Below are 10728 nucleotides of genomic sequence, written 5' to 3'. Positions count from 1 at the left end.
GGGACCCCAAACACCCCTGTAGCCCCTGCTCCGTCCCTGGAGCAGCCCGTCTGGCTCTGGACGGGCTTCCTGCAGGCCGGCGGCGGCTTTGGCGCTGCTCTCAGTACCGCCGAGCCAGCGCGCAGCCGCTCCGGGTGAGCCCCAGGCAGGCGCCGGGCTCGGGGCAGAAGGAAAATGTTTTCCTTCATTTCCATCAATCTCAGTGCCGGAACGTGGCACGGCCGAATGAGCAGGTGATGGGTTCACCTGGCCTGGGCTCCGCCGAGGGAAGGAGCAGCCGGAGCCCCACTGGGTCTCCCGGGACCACGGCACCGCTTCGGGCGAGGATGAACCCGACACGGGCACGGGTAGAGCTGAAACAAAGAGAAAATCATTCCCCAGCCCACCAGAACGTCTAATTTACTGTGTTTCCTCTTTAGAAACCAGTATTCACACTAATTCTGAGTGACCATCATTATTGCCAATCATCCTAACAGTCACCTCTACCAAAAATAACATCTTTCCAATATTAAATAGAACCAGAAACCCAATTAGACCAAGCAAAACACCATGAACAAGCTACCTCTTGCTTTCCAAATTCACTCCATCACAAGTCCATTTTCTAAAGAGAGATCTAGTGAACTACAACTGCAAACACAAGGTTTTGGTAGATGACTCACCAAAGCACAATCCATAAGAAAAATAGAAAATAGGGAAATAAATATCTAACATAAGGGGACAATTTCACTGAGGCTTTCAACAACTGCTAATATCATAAACCATAATAAAAGGGTCCAGCTGTCCTGACACCAGAGCATACTAACACAGTTCCATATGTTCCACATACATACACTTTGTACATTAACATTTATTGGGTGAATTCAGAAATGAATGCGTCATTATCCATGAGAGAAACAAGCTGTGAGTCTGTGATGGCATTAAAGACATTAGTACATTTTAGAGACTGTTAAAACACCATTAGTCTTCAGACCCAATGACATGAGTCAGAGCCAGATATCTTACTCAGTTCTGATGCTTCTTTTTTAACCTATTTTTACTACAGACTTCTTGCTCTTTTGTTAGGGAGATACAGATCTTTTTTTCCTCTTTTAGTAGGAAGAATTTAAAATATGTTTTTGTAGAGGTGTTGGGTTTGTGTGGCAACATTTTGGTAGTGGGGGGCTGCAGGTGTGGCATCTATGAGAAGCTGCTGGAAGCTTCCCCCCATGCCTGATGGAGCCAATTGTCCATTGCTGTGGGACTATGCTGAGCCCACTGGCAACAGCAGCTGTATTGATGTACTTTAAAAGGGAAAAAAGCCCTGCACAACTGCAGACAGAGAGAGGAGTGAGAATATGTGAGAAGAACAACTGAACCTGGAGAGCTATGACATGGAGATCTGCTTTAAAACCAGGAGAATCAAGCATCCTGTGGGTGTCTGAAGCCCTTACATTCCTTTCAAGTAAAAATCTCTTTGCAGAGAGCTTGTCTGCAGAAAGTGCACACAAGTATTTTTGGATGCCCCCTTGTCTCTCATATTACAAGGGCTTGGTCAAGACCTAGGCAGAGGAAATATTAAAATTAAGTGAAGAGCACTTATGTCATGCCATATAGGATTTCCCATAAAACAATGCAGTGAGTCAGAACAGAGGAGGCAGGAATATGCCTGGAAAACAACTCTTTCTGACCTCAGCAGAGCTCAGGTTTCTCCCTGAAACTGAAGCTAAAACTTACATGTGTAAAAAGGCCTTGTAGAGGAACGAATTCTAAAATTAGCTGTGTCTGTTGCGCTTCCTTTTTTGTTTCATGAATGAAAAAATAATCACACCAGATCCTAGAAAAGCAAGGATGGAAGCCAAAAGTCAAGGCATGCCAACATCCAGTGTCTGCTGTTCAAAGATCCAGCCAGAAGTCTGAGCAATGTCTTTACATCAGCTGTAGATAAAAGATTGTGCCATGCTGTAGAGGTGCTGTCTGCTGAAGAATCACCTGATTTTTAGCCTTCCTGGGTACAGGTGGATTTCACAAGCTGAGGATTTGGTGTACCAAAGGAAATACAAACTGTATTGCTGATGATGGGCAAAAGCCAGGGGGCTTCTGAGGCAAGGGAAGGGTACATGGACTGGGACAAGCCTCCTGTTCCAGATGTACCTGAGGGCTTGGCACTGTCAGGTACCCGACAGCAAAATCACAGAGCATTTCCAAACACCAAAATTCCTGAGTATTTGTCAGGAAGCCATCCTGAATCAAACCCTTGGAGCGTTAGAGAAACATCCCCATCACAAGAAGGTGGGAACACTGGAAAAAGGCAACGTGGCCAGACACACACACACCTCACCATGAACAGACTGAGTACATCTTCCTCTTGGAACAACACCCTGTGTACAGCAGCTACAAAAAGCTACATCAGGTTACACAGCCCACTGCTCTACATGCCCCACTGCTCCCCACTGGGCATCTGCTGTCCTGATTGCAGGTAACTTTGTCCAGCAGCCAGCCCAGGCCAGCTCAGGTGTCTCTGCATGGGGCTGCCTGCACAGGCTAAACAAACCCAGTGTGTGAAACACAGAGGTATCAACTATACCATGCTTTGTCCTCTGACAAAACTCAGAGACCCTGGCTGCAAACAAGCTCCTGCTCTGCAGGTTTCCTGAGCAGTCTGACTCGTGCCAGGATTCTCCTGGAATGGGCAGAAGGCTTTCTGCTGACAGACTGTTTTGGGAAGTCAGCCCTGTGAGGCCCTGAGCCACCCCAGTGCTGGTACAGCTGAGCTGAGCAGACAGGGAGGCTGCAGGCAGTCATGAATAACTCAGTGTTATTCAAGGCTGCACCCCTTGGGGACACTGAAGCACAACAGAGAGAAGTGAAAGGATGGGATTTATGCCTTAAATTCTGCTGCAGATAATCTAGACAAGAGGTGAGATAAACACACAGTGTTCAGATGGAAAGGTCTGGCACACAGAGCAGGACCTCCAGCTGTCCTTGTGCCAGGCTTGGCACACTAAAGCTGGATTCACCAGGATCCTCCCAGGGAGGGACCTGACAGCTCCTGCTCCCATTCAACATAATTATGGTCTGGCAGGGCTCTGAGCCATGCCCAGCTGCACATTCACAAGGCCATTTAAACTTCTGCAAACACAGAAAAAACTGGTAATTGCCTGACTGGCTTATTTAAAACTGTACAAGTGCACCTATACAGAATTTGAGGGGTCTGACTGCAGGGATGGGAAAAGACACGTATTCTCCCCTTTTTATTTAAAATTGCATTGCTCATGTTTTAATTAGATTTTCCAAATTATCCAGGGATGCTCGAAAGAATCAGGGGATGTAATGATGCAGACTGCGGTCCCTGCTAAGCATCTAAGGGGCTTGCAGGACATGAGGCAGCTTTTATAAAAGATGTTCTGATATTGTCCCTTGAAATCTGTCAGGGAGCATTTAGGGTAGACAGCTCTGAGGACTATGACTTCCATCATTTGCATGAAAAGGAGGCAGTGTCCAGGCTGAAATATTTTTAAACCATATTCACATTTCATGGTTTTTAATCAAAACTTGGCCCCTGCCTCAGCAAATGAATAAACTCTTTTGTAAACTTGGCTAGCAGGAATGATGAATCACCCTGTGTTCTCTGTTTGAACTAAGAAGGAAATGCCCTAAATGGCTGGAGCCTGAGGAAGATGCTGATTTGTGCAGAAAGACACATTCCCATCTCCCTGTGTCACCACAGCTGGGGTGTAAGTGAAGTGGAATGCACCTGGGTGGCTGCAAGCAGGCACCTCTGAGCCCAACCCTTGTGCTCTCCACAGAGCAGTGACTTTCACTAAAACAAATGAAGATTTTGAAGTAACACAGACAGATGACCCTGCCTGAAGCTCAGAAAGCAAACTGCAAGGGATTTAAGCTTGTGACACATTTAACACAAGGGCTTGTGGAGGAGAAGCACATTTCCTGCATAATAAATTCTGAGAGGGAATGTGGAAGAGGACTGGGTCATCCCACACTGCACTGGGCAGGCCTCTCTGTGCATGCCCTGGATTTCAACACAGATTCTGTACAAGGCTATGCAGCCAGTGGAAAGGCTCTGTAAGTCATTCCTTCACAGACTGCAGCATAAATCAAATCCAGAAATAGGAAAGGCCAGCCAGTCACATTATTCTTTTTAGGTTTAGAGAAAGATGTCATTAAGAAATATGGGTAAAAGACATTACAAACCCATGGAAAAAACCCACAAAAATCTCTTTATTTTATTTAGGCTACTAATTAGTGAATGAAAAAGCAGACCTTAAAAAAAAACCATATTGAATCAGTCTGAAGTCAGACCAGGATGAAGTATTTCTCTCTGGAGAGATGGTAATTTGCAGTCACTGCACTTTAGGTGGCAATCATCTGCTGGGCATAGCTCCTGCTATGTGTGTGGGTTTTCCACATGGAACTGAGGTATATTTATCCAAAAAAGATTCCTCACATGGAGAAAGGGTCACTGCATCTGGGTTTTTGTACTAAAGAGAGCAGCCTGGGCAAATGCTGCCTGCAAGCTCCATGGTTTCACTGCTGACTGGCTCCAGCACTCTCAGCTCCGTGTCCTCACTCATTCAGCATCAGCCTGTGCTGGCTTTTCACATCCCATCTTTGCACACAACATAATCTACAGACACCTTGGAAGAAAAACCCAGCTGATGAAAAATGCTTGTGCAGAGGGCTCATTAGCTTTGTGCTGAGATTCTGAAATCTCAGATCTTAGAATTGAGATCCTAGGAAGGATGACAGTATTCATCCTAAATTTGATCAGAGGTGTAAGTTCTACTCTGACAGACTCATGACCTCCAGTCCTGCCAGTAGCCAGCCAAGCAAAGCAAACATATCTTTCTTCCAAATGCAGAATATTTTATCTTTTAGCTTCTCATAACTCTCACGTAACATCCCTTCATTAGTGTTTATCATTCATGGTTCATGCACAGCCACGCAGACCAGAGGGGGACAGGGTCAGTCTTCTTTCCAGAGGTGCCTCCTCTCCTACCTGATCTGGGGCTGCTCCTGCAAAGTGTCTTTTCTGAATTCCCATTTCAGTGCTCAGTCAGGGCAACCCTGGCACCATGAGTCCTGATCCTTCCTCTGAGCAGCAACATCTGCACAGCAAAATGCAGTGGTGGAATTGTTAACTTCTGGAGTTCCTGAAATCCTTTCTGGCACATAGCTTCATTTTAAAAATATTTGTCTGACTTGAACAGTAGATCTTTATTCCTTCCCAGGCAGAAGAAGAGGCACAGTGTGTGCACTGTATACTCAGCATAAGTAAACAGTGAATACCTGAGCATGAGCATTCATGTAGAGGTATTAAATAAGGCAGTGAACTCCTTTCACTACAGCTGCTGGAAGGGAAAATACATCTTCTGCATATACCCATGCTACAACTCCATAGGTAAAGTCACACCATTCATTTGCTGGTGTTATTCAAGAGCAAATGGTTTTTCTTGCTCTGCCTGTGATAAGATACACAAGTTCATTTTTTGCATGATCTGGGGAAGTGCAGAGGCAGACGTTTCTCCCACAATGACTGGTTCTGCAGTAAATAGTGTGTGGGGAAGCATCTTCAGCTCCACATTTTCTAAGCACATTTAAATAACTCAAAGAGCTTAAATCAGTATGGGCTGTGTTCTTCCTGTACATTAGAAAATCATCAAGAAGAAGAGAAAAAAAAAAGTAGAAAGGCAATGGATTTAAACTGCCATTGCAAGAAATGAAATTGCATATCTGTAAAGAGTATAGACATTTAACAATTTCTGACATTTGAACAGATTCCAGTGTTCTTTATAGGCATTTTCATAACTCCTGATATAATTGCAATGATGTAATTGTGTGGTTTTATGTTCTAATCTGCTCTTTCTTATGTATGTCTTCACCTCTGTTGAGCAATTACTGAACTGAGCTATTCTGGTTAATGAAGATTTAAAGCTCCATGGTCAAAACAGAAAAATAAAATGTTTGGAAGATATGTAATGCAACAAAGAGGCTAATGACAATATTTGCTTTAACATAAAAATGTCCCTTGACTTTTTTACTTGCTGTAGAGCTGGATGGAAATTCAGAAAAAAATTAAATTGTATTTTCTCATTTTTAATTCAAGAAACTCATTAAAAGATCATAAAATAAATATTCATTTTTACTCTGCTCAATCTGGCTTGTGCTGAATTGTATGGGTGTGACAGAGAAAATTTATCACAAGGTAAATAAATTTGGCCCTACAGAAAAATCCTCAGCTTATACAGATTGTAAACTCCTAATAATTTCTGGAGAGAGACCCTAATTAGCAAAGTTTCAGGTCCCAAGAGATGAAGCTATTTTTAATTAATTAAAAATAATTTTAAAATAATTTAAAAAATCCAACCCTGACATTGTGCCCTAACTTGCTGTCCCTGTAATGATTTTGGGAAGTCAAAAATGAAATGACTCACCCTGGGCAGAGCTAGTATTTGTGCTCAGTCTTCCTGAAGGGTGTAGCCTGTGGCACAGCTCTGCTGCCGTGGTTTTACACCCTGCTGCACACACTTACACATTTACATTTACACCCTGCTGCACACATTTACACATTTACATATTTACATTTGCACCCTGCTGCCCATGGGCTGCCAAGGGCAGCCGGGAACGCGGCTATGGCTGCCCAGCTCCCAGCAGGGTCTCATGCCTGGAACTGCCCTTTCAGGATGATTTTGCTGCGAGAAATTCATTCTTGGGCTACTGGAATTATAGAATCCCTTGGGATCATAGAATATCCTGACCTGGAAGGGACCCACAAGGATGATGGAGTCCAGCTCCTGACCCTCCACAGGACAACCCCAAAAATCCCATGCTGTACCTGAGTGTTGTGCACTCTTGTTAAAGAATTGTGTCCTGTTAAACACAGAGCCATGTGGCTGTGCGAGGTGACTTTTGGTGCCTCGGTGTGGCACTGTTTCTTTCCCGGAGCAGTTTGCAGCAGCCTCGGTGAGGCCCTGGCCCCAGCTCCCCGGCACGCAGGGAGCCATGCTCACCTCGTGCTGCTCCAGCTCGGTGGCACCCTGGGCTCTGTCCTCACCAGGCGCTTCAGCTGCCATCCCTTCCTGAAGGAAGGCTGGAGCTGCTCTGCCCCAGGCCCTGGCTGCTGCCCAGAGCGCTCACCCACCCTCCCCACGGGACAGAACGCCGCTCTAGGCTTTGTGCATCATCTGTGTGAGCCCGGCTGCTTGCGCCTCGCCATCCCCCGAGCCCAGCCCAGCCGCGCACCGGTGACCGACAGCCGGACCCTGTGCCCGGGCCGGACACCGGCTCTGCCTCCGGCTCCGCCCGGCCGGGCTGCGATTCCCGGAGCGGCCGGGAGGGAGCACGCGGAGCCCGGCTCCAGGAGCGGCCGGGAGGGAGCACGCGGAGCCCGGCTCCAGAATCGGCCGGGTCCAGGATCGGCCGGGTCCAGGATCAGCCGGGTTCACCACGATCAGCCGGGTCCAGGATCAGCCGGGTTCACCACGATCAGCCGGGTTCACCACGATCAGCCGGGTCCAGGATCGGCTTCACCTCTGGAGCAGGCTGAGGGGCTGTGTGCCTTCTCTAATCCTGCATTCCCGTGCATCCATTTCCAGCCTAAAGCCTCCAAGGCTGAGACTGAACATCGAAATCATAAACACTCTGTGGAAACCCAGGGCACTGAGAATGTTTCTCTGTCTGCTCTGGGGTGCCCTGACCCCCAGGGGAGCACTGACTCTGACCCTCATTCATGGAGAAAGTTTCCTAGACTTCAAGATAGATTAAAATCCACAAAAGTGTGAAATAGATTATAGAGAGTAGTGTAGGTGTATCACTTGGTGAGAAATTGAGGTTTTGGGATTTTTAGCATGTTTTGGATGGGAGCAAGATGGAGGGCACAGGGCGTCCTCCTGGTTTTCTTCTTCATGCTTCTTCTTCCTTCTTCTTCATGGGTTTAGGTGGCATTCTGTAATTGGGCAGAAAAGTCCACGTTGGGGGCTCTCTGGGATTATTATTGGGTTAAAAGGGAAAATAATCCAGGTGTCAGTTCTTAGCTGGATAGTCTTAAAAGACCTTGTAACAAGAGATTGTTGGCCATTTTGTACCTTCTAAAAGAAAGCTGCCAAACTCACAGTAGTGAGACTGTTTTGCTGATAAGAAATAATAAACACTTGAGTCCAAAAACAAAATACTGCCTCAAGTGCCTTCGATCCAGACCCAGAAAAACACACAACTGGTATCCTCACAACACTCCTCTTGCTGTAGGCACTCAGAAAAAGTCCATTCCCCCCTGTGGGTAGCTGTACTAACTCCACATGGCTGTGGTAAAATGGTTATTACCCTCGAAGTGAAGAGTCTTGGCTAGCCAAGGAAGCAGCATGGGATAATACTGAAGTACTTGTTACCTCACATCAAACTGACATAAAAACTCACATTCTGCTAACATATTGTGGCTACACATGTAAGCAATATATTTCACTATTCATTACACAAATCTAACACGATACCAGCATCTGCCACATATAATTGGGTAGTAACAAAGTAACTAGCAAAAAACCCAGAAATTAGATTCAACAGTTCAAACAGTGCTGTTATAACCCAATTGGAAAACAATGGATATTTCTGTATTTAGGATGTGTGCCATGACTACTTTAAAGTAAAAGAATGGAATTGTGTTCTGCAAAACCCGAGGATCTTGTCTTTATCCCTAAAAGCATTAAATATACACAAATACAGACCAGTAACTGACTCAGCAGCTTGACAGTGAAACATAGAATTAGCGAGATTAATAATAGGCTTTCAGCCATCCAGATAGGTAATGCCATTGTTACTCTCCTTATCTTGACAGAATCATTTTGATTCAGTTGAAAGGGAAATCTGCTGGCCATGAAGGGAGGGTGGTTTGTGACAGCCCCTGTGAATCACTGGGACAAGCAGAATGAGGTCCAGATGGCATCACTTGCTGTCATAGCTCCTGCTAAATGTAGCCTTTGTTTCTACTTTGACAGGCCAGCAGTGAAACAATGAGCAGGAAAGAATGAGTTCCCCTTGGCATAGCTCCCTAGGCACCCACAGAAACTGTGTAGCCTGAGGGAACCTCTTTCTAAATTAATTTACTTAAATTGCACATCACTTTCTGGGTGGGAATTCAGGTGAGCAGGATGTCAGCGTTAGCTGCTCTGTGTCTGACCTCACACCAGTGAGCCAGGAGTTGCATCACAGACTCTGTTGGGTGAAAAGACAATTGAGACACAGCAAGACTGTTTATTTTCATAGTTTTAGAGACACTTTCTCAAGAAAGGCAAAGTGAGTAGAGACCAAAGTTCATCCTATAACTGCCTGGACATTTCCCTGCATCCCAATGCCTCTTTTGACTGTGAGCTGACCAGAACCCTCTCCCTCCTCCTCCTCCTCCTGGCCTTGATTTTGGATTGGCTGTGGAAGGAAGGTGTGAAGGAAGCAGAGAGCAATCATGCAGAGGGAGAAGGAATGGGGTCTCCTGCACACCCTCTGTGTTCATCCTGGAGCATCACTGAGCTGGGGGATCCACTGCCCCCTGCTCTGGTTCAGACCTTCCCTTCTCTCCCGGAGGGTGGTCACCATCAGCCACTTGCTCAGCATGAGCAGAGCCCAAAACACACACTCTGTATGTAACTCCCACCCCTTGGGAGAGAGCAGAGCATCCAGGGCTGAAATCCTTCCTGAGAGACAAAGTACAAAAGAAATTTAACGCAGCTCTTGACAGCTAACACAGGTACCCAGTGCAATGGGCAATGAACAGGTTAAAAATACAGCAGGAATTTAGCTGGTGCTGAGCAGACACTCCTGTCAGCTGGGCAGTGTGTTTAATACAACCTCCCTGCACCATTTTTCAAAAGCATTCTCCAAAGGTCTGTGGAAAGGGGCCAGCAGCTGTGACGCTGCCTGGTGCTGGCAGGCCGTGCCGGGAGGCCCTGACAGGCCCATCCATAACATCCCTGAGCTGCTCCCTGGGGCACAGCCCCGCTGATAAGGCTGACTCAGGGGCCCAGGCCTCGCTCAGCGCCTGTCACAGCCTCGGGCTCCAGGCCGAGGGACTCATGGTGTAATCACCCCACCCTGCCTTGGAAACCTCTCCTGTATGCTGACACAAGCTCTGTGCTCCTCCTCCTCCACAGCTACGGTGTTTGGCCCTGTGTTTTGGGGATACATCACAGATGTGCATGCTGTAAGCCAGCAGAAGACCAAACTCCCAGCAGCTTTGAAGAAACCTTTGATGAACCTTTTGAGGGTTCATCATGGGCCTCGTTGGGACCCACTGCTTGCTGGGTGTTTTCTGTGCCTTGACAGAGCTGGGATGGCAGCTGAACTGGAGCATCAAGGCCTTGCACTGACCCGCCTCTCATTTGTGCAGGTGGAAATGCCCCAATGAAGAAATTATGGGAACTGGCTCCTTGCCATGGCCTGGCTGCAAAGTTGTGGAACTTAATTTGTTCTAAACACATCAAACCAGCTCTACATTAGCAGAGGGTGGTTCCCAGTGGTGGAAAAGGACTTTGGAGACAGAGAGTGTTGGGTCTGGAGTTGGGTATGACAACACTGAGCTCCATTCTGTCAGCATTGATGGGAATCAGCTCTGGCTATTTAAAGTATCTCCATGAGTACCAGGGAGCTCATCAGAGGCCTGCTGTCTGCAGGACATGTGTGGAGCAGTTTGACCTTCCTACTCCTTCATAGCTTGGCTTTTTATAGCTCCAGATGTGCTCATTAACC

The 10728-nt window shown here is 46.6% G+C and overlaps 1 protein-coding gene across 1 annotated transcript in view; it reads left to right on the top strand.

The window, feature by feature from the left end:
* Positions 1-10728, top strand: part of PDLIM4 (PDZ and LIM domain 4) — a 246788-nt gene that overhangs the window by 172342 nt on the left and 63718 nt on the right. The gene's annotated exons all lie outside the window — the stretch shown is intronic.

Source organism: Agelaius tricolor, unplaced genomic scaffold (genome assembly GCF_023055355.1).
Source record: "Agelaius tricolor isolate 1412-34295 unplaced genomic scaffold, bAgeTri1.0.p SCAF_18, whole genome shotgun sequence".
NCBI lineage: Eukaryota > Metazoa > Chordata > Aves > Passeriformes > Icteridae > Agelaius > Agelaius tricolor.
The sequence above is the reverse complement of the archived record's forward strand: the minus strand, read 5'-3'. Positions and strand labels throughout refer to the sequence as shown.